This window comes from Macrotis lagotis, chromosome 4, assembly GCF_037893015.1.
Source record: "Macrotis lagotis isolate mMagLag1 chromosome 4, bilby.v1.9.chrom.fasta, whole genome shotgun sequence".
Classification (NCBI taxonomy): domain Eukaryota; kingdom Metazoa; phylum Chordata; class Mammalia; order Peramelemorphia; family Peramelidae; genus Macrotis; species Macrotis lagotis.
In genome coordinates, this window is record NC_133661.1 from 149,666,641 (window position 1) to 149,687,076 (window position 20,436).

A 20,436-nucleotide genomic window follows, 5' to 3' on the forward strand; every position below is an offset into this window, starting at 1 on the left:
CCACCTTATCTTTTACAGACCCTCATCAGTGAAATTTTCAGTGAAAATTTAGCCCTTATTTTGAAAGTTGAAATTGTTTGTTCTGACTTGGAAGAAAGAAGTGACCCTTTATGAAGAAGTTATTACAAAACAGAATTACAGACTTTGGTTACATTGGGTCTTCTCTGTTGTTTGGTGGTTAAGAGATGAGCTTTGAATTTTTTTCTTCTGAGATTTTTCAAATTATATCTAGGGAAATCTTTTTCATTTCATGGAGTTATTTTAGAAATGAATTTAGATCTTTTTGGAGAAATTATTCTATTAGTATAGAGAATTTTTTTCTCCCCACACATATTTCAAGTTTCTGAGCACTCTCTCACTCCCCCACTCCCTGCATCCCCATCCCCAATAAATTTAATTTCTTTCTTTTCCAAGTACATTCTCTTCAAGTTGTTCCTAGGGACTATACCATTCCCAGAGACTACATCAGAAAACAAGCAATAGAAATTTTCCTATCACAGGTGTAAATTATATTATAATCATTTTTTCACTGTAACTAAGATTTGGACCACATTCAAATGAAAACGTTATTATAACAGTAATTGATAATTATATAGTGCTTTAAAGTTTTCATTTTGCTTAAATTTTCCTTAGTATTCTCCATAACAACCCTTTGAGATATGTGCTATTGGGACTGTTGTCCTATTACAGATGAAGAAACTGAGACTCAGAAAGGACAAATGACTTTCCCATGGCCACACATCTATTGTCAGAGGTAGGACTAACTCCTGCCTCACCTCAGAAGCATAATTCATATTCAGCCTTACTTCTTGAATAGTTCCTATCTTGAAGCTTTTTAGCATTCATATTTGACTGTGAAATATACCAAATTTTTTTATATTAACTTTACATATTTGTAATACAGTCTTACAGCTTGAGTAAGCTGTGACTTCAAAAAATTTGAAAATTGTTCTTTACATATTAAGAAACTCAAGACTTGGGGCAGCTAGGTGGCGCAGTGGATAGAGCACCAGCCCTGGAGCCAGGAGTACCTGGGTTCAAATCCGGTCTCAGACACTTAATAATTACCTGGCTGTGTGGCCTTGGGCAAACCACTTAACCCCATTTGCCTTGCAAAAATCCTTAAAAAAAGAAAGAAAGAAAGAAAGAAAGAAAGAAAGAAAGAAAGAAAAAAACTCAGGAGTTAATGTTTTGGGTTTATTTTTCTTTGTCAAAAAGTATTAGGAAATAATCTAGGACTTTGTGACCTGTGATAATCCTTCCAGAAGTCTTGTAGCATGATGTTTTTGGAAAAATTTTGGGTGTTTGTCCCTTAGAGGAAGAGGAGAAAAAAGCAGTAAGGTTTTTTTAAGCTAATTTTTTATTGGGCATAGCAATTTTCCAGACAGGACGGAAGCTGTAGTAAACATAGAATTATAGCCTAACTTATCCAGCTGGTTCCTTTTTAATTATGGTACTTTCCTCTAGAACTTTCTAATCCTATTAGTTTTATATCTAATAAGGGAACTAGGGAAAACTAGTCAAAACATAAACTAATTCAAACCATTTAAAATAATTAGAATAAATAGAGGGTATAACCAGATGTTTTGCCTAAAGATAAAACATGGTTGAGGAATTTGAGATCCATCAGTAACTTTTCCATTTTAAAAAACTGCAAAAGATTTCAAAAGACAGAGAAGTTATTAAAAAAACAGCAGCAACCCAACTTGACCAAAAGAGATTTAGGGTGTATCTCTCCTACACTAATATAGTTTAAACTCATTTTAAATAACCATTGGCCTTTCAGTTTAGTACTAGTTGGTTGAGAAGGGACAGGCCACACTGAATACAGAGCTATTAAGGGACCTGAAAACTCATCTGCTTCCTTCTGTTTTGTTTGTGAGAGCCTTTATTTATGGGATGCCCAGACTTGGATTCTGGTTCATCATTCATTGCTTAGTAGATTTTCAGAGTTGTTGTCAATTCTGTGGTTTTGTTTACCTCCTCTTAATAGTTTAATTTCAATCAGATTTAGTGTTTTGGCTATATATCCCCAAGAAGTGAATAGTCTCTGAGGTTCCAGCTCCATTTCAACAAGCTTTTCTGTAGGAAGACAAAAAACAAATTCCATGATTTTAGTTCCCAGAGATGGTACTCCTTTCTGTGTCTAAATCAAGTAAATATTAATTCCTCCTGGAATGGAAAATGGTTGCCAGAAAAGTTTGGAAAAAGTTAAGATCTGAGGAATGTATGTACCACCAGCTTTTCTCAATTTGTCATATCCTGAGCAGAAAACCCACAATACAGAGAAAGTTAAAGGATAAAACTTGATTGTCACTTCTTTGTCCTCAGAATATAATGTACTGACAACACCCAGAGATAATGCTCAAAAAGCAGGGAGAGAAGGCTGGATTTTTTGGAGCCCTTATTTCTCTATATGATTATTTGTAGGAAGTCTTCTAGTGAGCTTCTTTCTTGGAGCCCAGTCTTTTCTTTGTGTATATGTTGATTGAAATAACTGGTAAAGTAATTTCCCTTGGTGTAAAGGTTAACTGCTAGAAAAACCTGATTGCTGGTCACTTATGGTTTAGCTACTTGCATTGAAGATAGTAATAGTAAAGATATAATAGCTTCAATTCATTCCCAGAACATAGAATCAAAAATTCAGAGGTGAAAGGGACTCCGTGAGTTGTGGAAAAATTAAGTAACTTACCCCAAGTCTCAAAAGTATGAAGTGGTTGACTTAGGGTTTGAACTTGTTGTCTGACTCCAAATCTAAGCCTCCTTTCACTGTACCTCACAGCCTACTTTCTGTCTTTTTTTTTTTTTTTTTTTTACTCCCTCCAGTATTAGTCTTCAGTTGGCCTTGGCGGCGGGTATGTCTTCTTCCCCCAGCATCAAAAGAGCATTTATTAAGTTGCTCCAATGTCTGTTTAGCTGGTAACTCCAGCATCCCATCTGAGTCACCGCCCCATTCCCAGTTACTTTTAAATTCTTGACTTCAGTTCTTTGTTTAGGAGAACTTGAATGTATCTTTTGCTTTCTGCACCCTCTAAATACTCAGCATTGGGTCATCTGTTGCTCCACCTTTCTTCCCACCTGTACCACAAAGGGATTAGACTAAATGATCTCTTTAAGGATACTGTAATTTTATAATCTTTTATTTTTCTCAGTGTCTTGTCGAATTCTGAGCACATAATTAGCATTCAGGAAATACTTGATGATCAGTTGATCAACCAGGCTTATTCTCTGATGGTTACCTTTCCTGCTTTTTTCTCAAAGGACAGAAGAAATACTAGACTGTTGCTATCCCTGTGGTGTTAGTTGTGGTGTGTAGGTCAGTGATAGAGACTGCTCAATCCCTGTGTCCACTCAGGAAAACAGAAGGAAAATTTTTGCTTCTCTTCATGGAATGTTGTTTAAATCTGCACACCAGTTAAAAAAATGCTAAGATGCTTTTCCTGAATTGTTTTTCCCTGAGAATTCTGAACAAAGGACCACTAAGCTCTTATGTGTTAAATTAAAATCCTCTTCCCTCCCTCCCTGTTTTCACTGCTTTAGGGCTCATCATTTAATTACTTGACACTGGTGTCTATGTATGTTGATTTAAATGAGAATACCTTCTAAAGTGTGGCCCGAGGTCATTCAGGTTAACGCTTCTAGGGAAAGCCTAGATTATTACAATGTCTGACAGTTTATACTGAGGCCAACATAAGAGGCTTAATTTTCTCATTTACCTTGAAGTGCTACCTATGGGTTCAAAACCTATTACTTATCTTCCTCTAGGCCCTATTTAAGGGAACCTGGTCTTGCATTCTTTTGGAGAGATGGCTTGGTTTGGCATGTACATTTAAAAAGAACTTTTTGTTCTTGAATAATAATAATAGTTCACTTTTTTTTTTTAGTACTTTACTGCTTACTAAGTGCCTTCTTTTCAGAAACACTCTTTGTAAGGTAGATAGTGCAAGTGTTGTCATTTTGTCTTAGAAACAGACTCAGAGAAATCAAGGGATTTGCCACTGAGTAAATTCAGCTCAACAAACTTTTTTTTATTGAAGATTTTTATTTTGAATTTTACAATTTTTCCCCTAACCTTAGTTCCCTCCCCCCACCCCCCACAGAAGGCAATTTGTCAGTCTTTACATTGTTTCCATGGTATACATTGATCCAAATTGAATGTGATAGGAGAGAAATCATATCCTTAAGGAAGAAACGTGAAGTATAAGAGATATAGCAAGATCAGACAATAAGGTATCAGTTTTTCCCCCTAAATTTAAGGTAGTAGTCCTTGGTCAACCTCTACAGTTGTTTCTCTGGATAAAGATGGTATTCTCCATTGCAGGCAGCCCCAATTGTCCCTGATTGTGGCATGGATGGAATGAGCAAGTCCATCAGGGTTGATCATCACCCCCATGTTGCTGTTAGGATATACAGTGTTTTTCTGGTCATCTCACTCATCATCAGTTCATGCAGATCCCTCCAGGCTTCCCTGAATTCTCATCCCTCCTGGTTTCTAATAGAATAATAGTGTTCCATGACATACATATACCCGAGTTTGCTAAGCCATTCCCCAATTGAAGGACATTTACTTGATTTCCAATTCTTTGCCACCACAGACAGGACTGCTATGAATATTTTTGAACAAGTGATGTTTCTACCCTTTTTCATCATCTCTTTGGGGTATTGCTGGATCAAAGGGTATGCACATGTTGCCCTTTGAGCATATCAACAAACTCTTTGACACCTATTATTTTCAGGTCACTGTATAAGATTATAATGCATGTAAAATAAAAATAAAACAACAACATAGTGATGGAATCAATGAGATTTAGGGCTGGCAGGGACCCACAAAGATCATCTAGCCCAACCTTCACATTTTACAGAAGAGGAAACTGAGACCTGATATTTTAGGATTACCTAGGTCAAACACAGTAGACCTGGGATCTGAACCAATATAGTCATTGCAGTATAATTCACTGCCCTCAAGGACTCAGCTACTAATAGAGGAATGGAACAATTTTTCAAATAATTATAATACAAGGTAGAATATGATGGGGGCAATGGAAAGATCCAAACAAATTGTTCTAAGAAAATCTGAAGTGGAATCACTAGATTTGACTAGAAGACTTTCATGTTGAAGGTAAATAAGACCTTAAATGAAGAGAGAGAAAGAGAGATTTTAATAGTTTGCCATGAGGAAGGAGTGCATTCCTAGTATAGGGTATGAATGAATGGGTAGAGGAATTCAAAATGAAATAAAGTATCAACTAGTAAGCCACATTTCAGCTGAAATATAGACTGGTGCCAGGAAGTATTGTGAATTAGAGATAGGTTGGGTGCCAGCTACATAGTAGGTGAGGGCGTTTGCTAAGTGGCATAAAGCATTGAACTTGGGCTGAGGAAGACCTAAGTTCAAATTTGGCTTCAGACTCTTCTTAGCTATGTAATCCTAGACAAGTGTTTTAACTTCTGTCTGTTTCTACTTCATCATCTGTAAAATAGGGATAGTAGCACCCACCTTCCAGGCTGGTTATGAGGATCAAATGAGATATTTCCCAAACACTTTGAAAAACCTTAAATTACTGTATAAATGCTAGCGATTATTATCAAAGAAAGCTAAGGTGCTGGACAAACAAGTGTTGCATTTGGAACTTTGAATCTTGCCTCAGGCATTTATATATATATATGTATATATATACACATATATATATATATATATAAATTGGGGATAATAGTACCTTTGTCACAGAGTTGTTGGGATCAAAGGAGACCTACAGCTTTTTTTTTTTTTTTTAGGTTTTTGCAAGGCAAATGGTATTAAGTGGCTTGCCCAAGGCTACACAGCTAGGTAATTATTAAGTGTCTGAGACCGGATTTGAACCCAGGTACTCCTGGCTCCAGGGCTGGTGCTCTATCCACTAGCCACCTAGCCGTCCCTATCTATAGCTTTTTGTAAACTTGTTTAGTCATTTTCAGGCATGTTTAACTCTTTGTGACCCCATTTTGGGGTTTTCTTGGCAGAGATCCTGCAGTGGTTTTCTGTTTCCTTCTCCAGCTCATTTTACAGATGAGGAAACTGAGCTAAACAGGGTTAAGTGACTTGCTCAAGGTCTTACTTTGAACTCAGGAAAATGATTCTTCTGACTCCAGGCTCAACACTCTATCAACCTTAAAGCACTATATAAATGCTAACTATTATCCTAGAAGCAGAAGAAAACCAAATTGTAAATGCAAAAAATAAGCATTTATATTTGATCCTAAATGAAATAGGGAATCCAGTGATTCATTTTATTGAGTAGGGGGATTGACATGATCAGACCTGATCAATGGGAAAATTATTTTGGTAATTGTGTGATGCTAGATGACATGGAGAGGGGAGAGCTTTGAAATGAGGAGAATAATTAGAAGGTTAGTGCCAATAGTCCGAGTGAGAGCTGATGAGGGTTTCAAAAATAGGGCGGTGGCTGTGTGGAGAGGACACCTATGCAAGTAATGTAAGGGTAGAAATGAACAGAATTGGCTGTATGGATAAAGGAAAACGAGCAAAAATGAAGAAGTGCGAATGATATGAACAGGGCAGTAATAAGGAAATTGAGAATAGGGATGGGTTTGGGGGAGAAAAGATAATGAGTTCTGTTTTAGACATGGTGAATTTGAGATGTCTATATAACATCAGTTTGAAATGTTCAATAAACAGTTGTTAATGTATGCCTATAACTCATGGAAGGAGATATATATCTGGGAGACATCTGCATGGAGATGGAAATTGGACAAATCAGAATTGATTAGATCACAAATAAGAGTATTAAGGAAAAAAGAAAGAGAAGGGCTCTTAAGACAGAGTCACCTGCTGTTTATGGGTATGAACTTGATGAAGATCCAGCAAAGGAAACCGAAAAGGGGTAATAAGACAATTGCAAGAACTAAGAAAGAATAGTGTCAGGAAAACCCAGTGTCAGGAATCTCAGAGAGAAGAAAATATCCAGGAGGTAGAAATGGTAGTAGTCATCAGTGACAAGTATTATGGAGAAGTCATGAAAGATGATGAAAAGACAAGACTGGTAACTTTAGGGAGACAGCAGTTTCTGATGAATTTTTGAGGTTAAAAAGCAGATTGCAGAGTTTAGAAGAGAAAGAAAGCTGGTAAAATGAGGCATTAAGTGTTGAATTTTTTGCCTCAAGGAGTTTAGCTGAGAAGGGAAGGAGGAATAATGGGTTATAGTGGAGATAATAAAATCTAATGAAGGTTTTTTTTTGTTTTGTTTTGGTAAGGATATAGGAAGGAGCTCATAGATCTATAAAGACTAAAGATTGGAGAGGAAGCAGGGATGATAGTAGGGGCAATCTGCTGGGTTAAGATCAAGAATGCATATAGAAGGAGAAACCTTGTTAAGGAAAAGAACTGTTTCTTTTTATCCCTGAATTAGGAAGAGGGATTGGGGAATGAGTTTAAGTGAGTGTGATATGAGGATATAGAAGATATTCCCTTCAATTTTACATATACATATATATATATATATATATATAAGGCAAGGCTCTCTGCTGAGATGGTGGGAAGAGGGGTATTATTGGGAAGCTTGAGGAAAGAAAAGAAAATTGGATCAACCATTATGAATGGCGCACCGAAAGGGTTATGAATTAGAAGAATAAATAGTCTTCTACAATAAAGGGCCATTTGAAATTGAATAATATAAATTTCTAGTGTACCTATTCTACAGTTTTATAACTTTATTCAATTCCTTTCAGTAGCAAGTGAGTAGGAGTAAAGGAGGCAGATGATGGGAATGATCCAGAGTGGAGTTTTATCAATCTGTGCTTGGAGCTAGAACAAGGTAGGAAGGGATATGAGAATTAGGGTCTAGTTTATGAATTGAACTGGTTTGGCACCCATGTGAAGGCTTCATAAAAGAAAATGAAGGAAGGAAAATGAATTAGACAACTTAAAAATGTTGAGGAGATAAAGACCTCAGCAAGGTTGATGACAGTGTAATGGAGAGGAGGGAATAAATGTGAGAAATGGTGTGAATGTAGAATTAATAGAATTAGGCAACTGGATTTAGTCGAGAGGGAAGAATATAAGGTTGATTCTGAAATTTGGAGTTTGGATGATTGGGAGGGATGGTGACTCAATCAATCACTTATTAATTGCTGTATATTAGGGATGTAAATATTCCCTTGCTATTAAGAAGCTTACATTCTATAGGGGGAAGCAACATGTATAGGAAGAAGTAAGTTAGGAGGAGGGGGCAGGTTTCAGTGGAAGAAGATGACTTTAGTTTTGGAGAGGTGGGTTTTGAGTAGCTAGGTAAGATCTAGCTAAAGATGTCCAACCAGTAGCTGGTAATTCAGGAGGTTGTAGAGATAATTGGAGATAAAAGATTTGGGTCTCATAAGTTATAGATGGGTTGACTTTCTATATTTATAAAGGGAGTTCCTACAGTGGGATTTCTCCTGCACTGATAAAATCACAGGCTTAGATGGGGGAAAAAGTATGTAATAATCATCTTATCTCTTTTTAGGTTCATTGTCCTCATCTATAAATGTGGAGTTGGGCAAACTGACTTTTAAAGTCTCTTAGCATTCAAATTAAACCATGAAATTTCCTATTTAATTTTTTTCCTGTCATAGCAGTTATTTTTCATTTATTTCTCAAATCTCTCAATTGGCCTGTTCCTCTTCCAAGCCTAGGGGCCAAGGTCAGGGATCATAGCGACAGAAAGGATCTTAGGGACCATTTAGACCAAATGATTAACAAGACAGAAAAGTTAAGGACTTACCCAATGACAAATAGCTATTGGGATTGGAATCCAAGTTTTTCAACCTCTTACTATGATATTTCTTCTACTATACCATCCCTGTCCTATTTTGATTTCCACAAGTAGTATAGAAAACAAATAAGGTTTCTGAAGGAAGCTGGCAAAAATGGTAGTATGGAAAAAAAAATCAGGGAGTGTGGAAAGTGGATGAAATAGCAGGGAACTGTGACCCTTCTGGGGAAAAAAAAACCTGATGTCATCTCCTCACATTGGAGATTCAGGGCTTGATCTGTAACGTCAGACATTCTAATGACAGTACAGCCCTTTGCTTAACTGAATTTACTCCTCTCCCTCTTCCACTTCTGTTTCTATTAGGGAGGGACAGTCTGTAAAATTGCTTTTTAAATGCACATAGCAGGGTTTTAAAAATTTCCTTTTAAAAACCACTACACTCTTGAATTTAATTCCCTGGCTTGTTTCCAGTAAATTCTATCTTGTTTATGACTAGAATTAGTTGAAACAGCAGTCACTTTTTAAAACGAGTTCTCTACCTGAAGAAATTTTCATATTTTTGGCTATTTGTATATAGTAGAGTTATTCCAGTGTGCAGAGTAAGGATTCGTCCAGCTGCCTGACAGGTTGGAGAACAGTAGAAAACTGACTCTGGATTTTATTTCTTGTGACAGAAAAAATGAAAGTATTTGAGAGTGCTATCCAAGGGAGGTGAGGTTTTTGGCAAGTTTATAGGAAAGGGTAAATCTCTTGGTATCTCTTACTGATGTCTTTGTAGCTGTTACTGTCCAGTAATTGCCCAGGGCTTGAAACTATCTCTTGGTAAGAGCACTTTGATTTGTATGCCTTGTTCTCCCAGCTCTTGAAGCCCTGTGGTGGTACCTTTATTGCAAGTGTTCTTTTTTTTTGGGGGGGGGGGAGAAAATAGAGATGTAGTAAAGGAAGCTACAGCGTATTAAGAAAGGGATAGAAAAGTTAGAAAGAGTTTTAAGAGAATTGTGGATTGCTGGTTGAATTTTGGCCAGACCAGCTGGCCAGGGTTCTGCAGGAGACTGAAAGGTTAAAGAGGCTGCCTCCCCCCTCAGACCTCCCTTAAATTCTCTCCCAAAGTCCATGGGAGGGGGTGGTGATCTGGGCATGACCCAAGTCCCTCATTGGGGATTTTGCCTTTTGGGGAGGGGTCTCTTTTGGGTGGTCTTCCAGGACCTATGTTCCCTGGCTGCCACCAAAAACAATGTAACCCAAATCAGGTTGAAGCTCAGGTCCTCAGGTGTGGCCTAAATTAGATGGTAAAGGAAGGAAGATTCCCTTTACAATGCAAACAAAAGATTTACAAAGTTTGCCTCCAACTGATCTTGTCACCCCCTATGCCCGTGTTTCTCTGCATCATATCCTGCCTTCAAATTATTAAGGACACAGATCTTCTGGGGGATTGGGAATGAAACTCCATCTTCTAAAACTTCTTTAAAGCTGAGAAGGGGCAGAGCAGTTTCCCTGCCTAACCTAACCTAACCTTTTAGGGGTCCATTTGGAGAGGCAATATTCTGCAGATGAAACTTGATTGAGGTGACATCTAAGGGGTATTGGCGATCGGAATCAGATAGAGACTGATGTTCAGCTGAGGTCACTAGCTGTTGAGTCTGATGTTCAACCGAGGTCACTAGCTGTAGACCTGTTGCTTGAATCCTATAGAGCTCGCCAATCAATGGGTCTTGATCCAGCTTCCCAGTCTGGGCAAAGAGAATCCCTTCATGGTCACCAAAATGTAGCTGCTGATTTGTTTCTTGGGTTCAATTCCACCTTGTGAGTAATCCCGACTCAGACTCGGGAATGCAGATTTTGGAAATAAAATAGAGATTTATTAAAGGAATTTACAGCATATTAAGAAAGGGATAGAAAAGTTAGAGTTTTAAGAGAAGACCATGTGGATTGCTGATTAAATTTTGGCCAGATCAGCTGGCCAGGGTTCCTCCACAGGAGACTGTGAGGTCAAAGAGTGTGTTTTTTTTTAAGAAAGTTTTTATTTATTTTGAATTTTTCAATTTCCCCCCCCCTAATCTTGCTTCTCTTTCTCCACCCCCCCACAGAAGGCAGTCTGTTAGTCTTTACATTGTTTCCATGGTGTGCAGTGATCTAAGTTGAATGTGATGAGAGAAATATTCTTAAGGAAGAAACATAAAGTTTAAGAGATAGCAAAATTACATAATAAGATAGAGTGTTTTTTTTTAAATGAAAGGTCATAGTCTTTGGTCTTTGTTCAAACTCCACAATTCTTTCTCTGTATACAGATGGTATTCTCCATTGCAGACAGCCCCAAATTGTCCCTGATTGTTGCACTGATGGAATGAGCAAGTCCATTAAGGTTGACCATCACCCCCCATGTTGCTGCTGTTAGGGTGTTCTTTGTTCTTCTTGTTCCCTCAACAGCAGTTCATGCAAATCCTTCCAGTATAGCAAGTGTTTTAAATAGTGTTTTAAACACATGTCAGTAACTCTTTTGCAAGTTGAGATATATTAGATTAATAAATATATGTCATAAGTAAGGGGGGAAAATGGGGAATCTAGGGAAGAGGTCTTAATTTATAAGACAACATGTACACATAGAAGTTTGCAGAAAATAAGTACTAACCAGTCAACAGGGTCACTTACAATAGCAGTGGGGGGAACAGAAAGTGTTCTTATAATGACTTGAACTTAGTCTTTAGGGAACCAGGACTTAAAGACTTATACTATGCATGAGCAATAGCTAGTGCAAAAGCCAAGAGATGGGTGATAGAGTGTTTTACATAGGAAATGTGTAAGGTATAGCTAATTAACAGGTATGGCCAAAATGTAGAATAACTGAATGGGAGTAATATGTAAACAAGAATGGTAGGAAGGGCTCAGATTTTTTTTTTTTTTTAGGTTTTTGCAAGGCAAATGGGGTTAAGTGGCTTGCCCAAGGCCAAACAGCTAGGTAATTATTAAGTGTCTGAGACTGGATTTGAACCCAGGTACTCCTGGCTCCAAGGCTGATGCTTTATCCACTACACAACCTAGCTGTCCCAGGGGCTCAGATTTTATAGAGTTTGGATATCAGAGAAGTGTGTGTTTTATCTTACATCAGAGTAGCTAGGTGATGAGGTAGATAGAGGACCAGTCCCAGAATCAGGAGGACCTGAGTTCAAATTTGGCCTCAGATACTGGACACTTACTAGCTGTGTGACCTAATAATTATTGCCTCACATCCAGGGACATTTCTAGTCATCCTGATCCATATTTAGCTATTGGACCCAGATGACTCTAGAGGAAAAAAGTGAAGCTGGTGACTTAGTACAGCACCCCTTCACTCCAGTTCAGTTCACATGCATGTCATAGTCTTCTTTGAGAATGATGGGACAAATATCATCATTATCCTGTGCTATAGAAGCTAATGTGGACAAGGAGTAAGAAGGCTTGTTAGTGATTTGCAGATATTGGTTCTTCAGGCAAAAGTGAGATGGGGGCCCTCATTAAGTACACATGGTAGAATTCTGCATATCTGCCTGTTCTGATAAAAATTTTTAGGGAAAAAATCCTGAAATTTTCAGGAGGACATTGTTCTGAGGAACAGCCACCTTATGTGACAATCAACTATGTTAGTCTCAGCTCTTCTCAGCAAAATGAAGATCAAAGACAATTCTAAAAGACTTGTGGTGAAAAATGTCATCCACATCCAGATAAAGAACTATGGAGTCTGAATACAGATCAAAGCATATTATTTTCACTTAAGTTCTTTTTCTTTCTTGTGGTTTTTTTCCTTTTGGCCTGATTCTTCTTTCACAACATGACTAATATAGAGATATTTTTGATATGGTTGTACATATATAATCTATATTAGATTGCTGTGTTGGGGAAGGAAGGGAGGGAGTGAGAAAAATTCGGAACTCAAAATCTTTAAAAAATGTATGTTGCAAACTACAAACTGTCTTTACATGTAATTGGAAAAAAATGCTATTAAGAAAAAAGAAAAAAATCCCAAAGTTCTGTTTGATTCTTTAGTTAACTTCAGTTTCCATTGTAGGAAAAATCTGGCCTTGTTGAACAGGGTTTGGAAAAACCCTATAGATTTTAGAACTGGAAGGGATTTTAGGAGAGCACAGAATATTAGAATTCAGAGAATATCTAGCCTATCCTACACAATATACAGGAATCCTTTGTATGGTACTGCTCCAGAGAGTCATTAGGGAATCAATGACTATTGAAGACAGCCTGTATCACATTTGGATGCTTTTTAATTTTAGGAAGTTTTTCCTTCTAGTGAGAGCAAGGCTTTCTTTGATTTTATTTGTATTCCCTGAATTTAGCACAATGATAGTGTTCACTTAATAAATTTTGTCTTTCATCTAGCCATCCATCTGTCTGTTCTCCAATCTATCCATCCTTTAATCTATTTGTACAGTCTATCATTTCTTTCCATCTGTTTCTATCATATTTGTCTCTCCATTTGAAATCAGATAGAGTCATTTTCATGTATTCAAATCCAGCTTTAGAGCTTGCTGTGTGACTCTAGGCAAGTCATTTAATCATATTTGCAGTTCCTTATAATGAGCTAGAGAAGGAAATGGCAAACCACTCATGTATCTTTGCCAAGAGAACCATTAATGGGGTCACGAAGAGTTGGATGTCACTGAAAAATGGCTGAACTGACAGTTAACAAAATGCTAAAAAATTTATTGTGGGATACTATAGCTATTGGCAGTTCTGATAACTATAGTAATTTTGAAGTAGTGAAGATATTTTGACATTTACAATTGTATCATGATATGAAAATATCTGTGATTTCTATTGGTGACAGTCACTGGTATGATTAATACTACTACAGTTTGTTCCCCATCTTCAAAACTGAAGGAAATGTTTATTTTCAATGAGAACTCTCTCTCCTCTCTCTCTCTCTCTCTCTCTCTCTCTCTCTCTCTCTCTCTCTCTCTCACACACACACACACACACACACACACACACACACACACACACACACACACACACAATTTAGGGACCACTAAACTCTGTTTATGGAACTTATTTGGAGTCCATGGGCCCAAGAATCCTGACTTTAAGGTAACAAGTTGAAGAGAATGTGTCAACCTGTATTGGTAAAGGAAATTACCTTTCCTGGGAATTCCCTAAACTTTTAAAATCATAGAATTGGGCCTAATTGTTCTCTTCCTTCACAAAGCAAAGCAAAATCCAAAAGAGATAGGAAGTTGGAGAAAATACTCATAAAATATGTGTGTGTGTGTGTGTGTGTGTCTAGTAACAACATTGTTAAAAGGGCTTTGCAGTAGCCAATAATACTATGAGTTAATGATATTATTAGACATATAGATCAGATTATAACATTGCAAAGAACATCTGCATTAAATTAAGTTTCCTAAGCCCTTGCCCCAATGATTCATATTCAGTACAACAAAAATTCAGTATAATTAAGTAATTTGATTTTCTTTTATCATTCATAAGACTACACACATAGATTATAAATACTTTTTAGATTTTTTTAGAATATATTATAATGGAATATAGTTTGCTCTAGCTTTCCAATTATAATGCCTTTTTAAACTATGAGATGATAGTGAGTCCTAAAGGAAGATCTATTCAAATAAATTAAACTTCATTTTGATACATAAAATCGGAATGCCAAAACTAGAGAAGACCTTAGGTTGTCTATTCCAAACTTGTCATTTTTCAAGATCATTTACGAAAGACCCAGAAAGATAAAATGACTTTATTTGCATGAACACTATTTTTTCTTAGTTCAAGCACATTCATTTCAATTTTAAGCAGAGTTCTTAAAACATAGAAGTAGGGACTGGGCCAGTAATTTTATTGATTAAAGGAAACTCCCAGAAGAGGAAACTCTAACAATTTAGGTCGGGACCTTTTCTGCAACTCAATCTTAGTGAGTTTCCCAAGAGCATTCAAGAGGTTAAAGTAACAAAACAAAAATGTCACCACCTTACCATCTTTACTTTTTGAATATAGAATGCATTACTGATCTTTGAAGTTGTCATCCAAATGGGATTTGGTTGTAATATTGGAACACTCTGATAATCAAAGGAAACCTTTATAGAGAAATGTTTATGTTTTGGGAGCTGTGTAAATTATTGAATGCTCTGCTGGCCTGTAAGAGCTTTCTTGCCCAAAGGTAGAAGAAATGAGTATTTTTCTTAATAGAATTTACCAATGCAAATTATAACCCCTTCACATCTTAGAAGACAATTTTGCATGCTGCTGTGGTCAAGAAAATCCATTACCATGTAGTTATTATATTCTCTGCACTTAGATTTCTTTGTCTTCAGATGATATATGTTTATACCATTATCTGGTCTGTACTCAAATCCTTTCTAGCTTTAATATAGAACCATATTTATATATTGGGGGGAAGTGTGTGTGTGTGTGTGTGTGTGAGAGAGAGAGAGAGAGAGAGAGAGAGAGAGAGAGAGAGAGAGAGAGAGAGAGAGACACCGACCCCTTTGATTGTCTGGTGCCTTCTCAGAATAATATTTTTAAATGCATAAATTCAGATGCCTAGGATTACTAAGGAAGCCAATTATATTTAAATGCAGTTTTCAAAATATTTGAAAATAATCAGGTCCATAGCCAGAATCCCTGGACTAAATATTTGTGTTCCACTAATATAAACTTAAGTGACCCAGAGCCATTTCCTTGCTACAGTGAGACATCGGAGTAGGATGCTAAGTCTTATTGGAATAGGAAAAGTAAATTGAAATGTCTAAATAGGTCTTGACATCTCAGTAATTACAATATACTGAATGAAAACTGAATTTTCTTTTGGAAGACATTTCCAATTCTAAGTTTTCTATAATGGATAGAATGTTAATATATGGTAGAAATTGTATTTCTTCACTTTCTGACTCCTAGATGCTTCCTGGTCTCCACCCCTGTCCCCTAAAAAGACTTTGCTGGAATCTGCCAGATCTGCAACTTTTACCTCCTACCCAGCCCCTTCAGAAAGGTACCTTCTCCTCTAGTTCTAGCCTTTTCTGCCCTCAGGGTATCTGCTATGAGATGGGCTTCTTGGGGTACCACCTGCCACGATCTTGAACCTTCTAATAACTAGAGGCCCTCAGGTAACTTTCTTTACACATTAATATCATTTGGATTCATTCCTAAATTGGATAGCATATATTTTTTTTTTTTTTAGTTTCCTCAATCCAATTCAATGCATTAAACATTTATTAAGCACCTACAATTTTCTGGATTTTGTTCAACGTACAAAGGGTTGAATGAATAAAAGAAAGACAGTTTCTGCCCTCAATTCTAGTAGGGGGAAATAGCACACAAAAGGAGTCAGAAAAGTGGGGAGAGGGAATTGAAGCAGCAGGGGGTATCTTGTACTTTGGAGTTGAAACCAGGTAGAGCAATAGATGGAAAGCAGAGTGATCTGAGAGTCCTTGCTCTCTACAAAGGAAAGCAGTGGGAGAAGTTTGTTATTCCCCTTGCAGCCTTCCTGCAGTTAGAGGGAAGAGAAGGCTGAGAGAGGTAGTGTCAGTCCGGGTTTGAGTTAGCAGCTTGGTGGGTAGATTAGAGGTGATGAACTTCACCTGGGAGGGGCATTTTGTTTTGCATGTTGAAATTAGGTCTAACAGCAAATATAACATAGATACTTTGTATATCATCCCAGGGTTCCTGACTCCCAATGACAGTTATCCATCTACCTCAACCCTTTCTCCACAATGTCTTCAGATCTACCTACTCCTTCCACTGTGCCCGCCTGAAATGACTGGTCCTTAATCAACAAATTTCCTTTCTTAACCCTCTGAACTCCTATTTTTTGGCACCCCTGAGACTTGGTTCCTTCCAGCATTCCTGGCCATCCTTTCCAGAATTAGCTTCATCTTTGTTACTAACTTCTGATGACATGATGTAGTAGAGCTTCTTATTGACCTTTCACCCAGACCACTACAAACCTCTGTGGCCTTAATATCACAGGATCATAGATTCTGACCCTGGAAAGAGACCATCTAGGTCCAACCTCATTTTATAGATGAGGAATCTGTGTCCCACGTGAGCCAGGGAAAGAAAGTTGCAGGTCAAATCTTTGTTCTTCCATTTAGTACCTATGATACTTTGGGGAAGTCACAACTTCTCTGGTCTTCAGTTTCTACACGTGCAGAATAAGGGGGTTTGAAATGGCTTTCGTTTAAAATTTTTTAGGAGAGTAGGAGAAGTAAATTGAAATTTCTAAATTCTAAATTTCTAAATTGATCCCTTTGATTCTTAAATATGGAATCTTATGACTACCCCTAGACTTCTTAGCATACCCTGTATCTTCCAGTCTCTTTGCTTTTACTTTATTCAACTCATTGCATGTAGAATTTCTATTGATCTTTGTTTTTTTATCAGATGCCTTTGTAAAGTCATATAGTTTTATTTTTTTTTGTTATATCATCCTACTAGACCAGAGGTTCCCAAATGTTCTTGGTTCCCAGCACCTTTATCGTCTTGCTGATGTTTTTCAAATTTTTTCACTCTTAAGTCACAATGAGTATCTACAAGTTCCATTAGGTCCAAACAACTTTTAAAAGTATTGATATCCTAAAAATTAAGTAGCTATTTGAAAAAATAACAAATACATTGCAAGAAAATAATATTTTCACTTCACTTTGCATAACCTCAATTACTTACCAATGGGATGTGTGCACTGATGGACACTATAACTTCTCAGACCTTAGAATAGGAATAGATACTGTCACCTTCATATCCTATTTTCCTATAATATTTCCTTTTTTTTTTTTAATTGCAGCAACCACCAAAATCCCTGCTTTGGAAAGCTGTGACATTGTAAATAAGAAAATACAAGAAGTTACTGAGGTAGTTAAAAGCAACACTCCCCACCCCCCAACAAAACCTATCTCCTATCCAAGGATATCATTAAAAGAAATGTAGCTCTAATATTGCTATTGTTAATTGCCTCAGAATTTGTTGTGAGATGCATAACAGATATTCAATCATCATTTTTTCCATTATGCCCCAGAAGGCTCTTCATCCTTCACTTCAGCCCTGCAACTCATACCTTGGAAGTATCCTCTAATCCTGGAACCTCCTCCCTCTGGAGGTTGTAGGACACTTCTCCAAATCTCTATTTAAGAAAGATTTTTTAGGCCAACCATCTTTTCATTTCTCATCTGGTTATACTTCTCTGGACTTCTTTGTTAATTAATGACCCCATTCCTCCTTTTTCTTTCTTTTTTTTTTGGTTAACTTTCTCATAATATAAGTTCCTTTTGCATTTCCAATACTTAGCATGGTACTAAGTAAGTAAGTAAGCTCTAAAATATTTGTTGACTTTTTCCCTCAAAAATTTAAAATTTCAGGGCAGCTAGGTGGTGCAGTGGATAGAGCACTGGCCCCGGAGTCAGGAGTACCTGAGTTCGAATCTGGCCTCAGACACTTAATAATTACCTATCTGTGTGGCCTTGGGCAAGCCACTTAATCCCATTACCTTGCAAAAACCTAAAAGAGAAAAAAATTAAAATTAAAATTTCAGAGCCCCTGTAGGTTTGTCTAATGTACAATTTGGGTGCTAGGAGATAAGCTCTATGAGAGCAGAAGCTACTTATGTAAACTTTTTAATTCTGGTATAGTTCTGTGCACATACCATGTTTTTAGTCATTATTTGTTGAATTAATAAAAATGTATTGTTTCAGAAATCTTATTGATGTTAATGCAAATGAAAACAACTTTGAGATTCTACCTCACACACCCAGCAGATTGGCTAAGATGATGGGAAAGGAAAATAACAAATACTTGAGGGGCTTTGGGAAAAATAGGTACACTAATGCACCTTTGGTAGTAGAACTGAATTAATCCAGCCATTCAGAAGAGCAACTTGGAAATATGCCCAGAAAGCTATAAAACTGTGTGTGTACCCTTTGAACCAGCATTTTCATAACTATAGTTCTATATCCCAAGGAAATCAAAGTAAAAAGGAATAGGATCTATATGAACAAAAGTATTTCTAACTGCTCTTTTTGTGGTGGCAAAGAATTGGAAACTGAGGGGATGTCTATCAGTTGGAGAATGATTGAACAAGTTGTGGTATATATGAATGTGATGAAATATTGTGCTGTTAAAAAATGATGAATGGTATGGTTTCAGAAAAACTTGGGAAAACTTACATGAACTGATATAAAGTGAAGTGAGTAAAGCCAGGAGAATAAAATATATAGTAATAATATAGTAAATTAACTAACTTGAAAGACTTCGATATACTGATGAATATAATGATCTACCAGAATTCTAAAGTACTTTTGGTGAAAACTATTATCTACCTGCAGAAAAAAGAACTAATAACTAACCTTAGAGTGATAATTGGCTAATGTGGAAAGATATCTTGTAGAGGGGGTATTATATTTCTTTCCTTAACAATGAGTTGAAGAAGTAGATAGAGAAAGGGAGACAACTTGGAACTGAAAATAAAAATAAAAATTTCAAAAAATTTTGATGATTCTTTTGTTGTTCATTTTTCAATACCATTCCCCTCTTCAATTAGAATCCTCCCTGAAAGAGTAAAATAAACAAGAGTTAAAAAAACCAAATAATCATCTTTGATCATTCTGTGACATTCTGCATCCCTTCATCACCTTTTTACTAAAATAAGGAAAATGTTTCTTGTGAGCCTTTGGAATAAATAGTGCCATTTTCTTAAATCTGAATTCTGACATCTTTTGGTGTTGTTTTTGTATTGTGTTGTTTTTTTTTTTTAAGAGAGGACATGCTTTTTGTTCTGCTCCATGTTCTACCCATCAAATGGGTCAGGGAACCCATTTAATAATCTTTCAGTGTGTTATCCTTTCTCAGTCCTCCACAAGCATTTGTAAAATATCATCTTTCTGTCCTCTGGGTATAGTTAAAGCTATTTATTTAGTATCAAGATAAATCATTTTAGAAACTTAGGAAGGTTGTATCAAATCCTGTTCTTGTTTATTTTGTTCTTTGTGTTTTCTTTGGGTGGGGAGTGTTCACTGACTGGTAGTTTAGGTAACTTCTTCCGTATCCCTGTAGTTAAGATTGGAGTCTTCTGACTGACTTTTTCTACTTGGATTCCAAATAGACTCAATGGAAATGCCATGGCAAAGTCAATGAGTTTGCTCCGGTTTTCTTGATTTTTCTCAATTTTTCAATCAGTTAAGGAAGATAGTTTTCAAAGGAGGTCACTAGATCAGAAGGGCAGTGTGATAGCACTGGAAGAGCCTTACATACTTTGGAGATACAGTGGGGATATGGATTTGATTATAAATTCTAACAAGGCATTTTATGGAGAAGTGAACATTCATTGTGACAGGAGCATTAAGGCCTGAATTCAGGAAGATGTGAGTTCATACCTGACCTTAGAAACTTACTAGCTGTGTGACCTTGGACAAGTCATTTTACCCCATTTGCCTCAGTTTCCTCATCTGCAAAATGGGCTGGAGAAGGAAATGGCAAATCTCTCTAGTATCTTTGCCAATAAAACCTAAATGGAGTCATGAAGAGTTAAACATGACTGAAATGACTCAATAATAATTTAAAACTGCTTTCTAACTTAGATTAATATGTACATGTGAGTTTTATTTTTATTACTATGATCAAACAATGAACCATAGTATACTGGAAAAAGCATTGGGCTTGAGGTGAGAAGACCTGTGTTCCAGTCCCCATTGTTTTACTT

The 20,436-nt window shown here is 36.8% G+C and overlaps 1 protein-coding gene across 7 annotated transcripts in view; it reads left to right on the top strand.

Annotated features, from left to right (window-relative positions):
* The window catches only part of TLN2 (talin 2), a 575,338-nt gene that overhangs the window by 3,783 nt on the left and 551,119 nt on the right, over positions 1–20,436 (top strand). The window contains exon 1 of one of the 7 annotated variants that reach the window (XM_074234296.1): positions 13,695–17,597. The exons of 5 other annotated variants lie outside the window; for them this stretch is intronic. The gene's annotated coding sequence lies outside the window, so the exon portion shown is untranslated. Of the gene's footprint in view, positions 1–13,694; positions 17,598–20,436 lie in introns of those variants that run through there. One more of the 7 variants, XM_074234299.1, reaches the window with a different exon arrangement.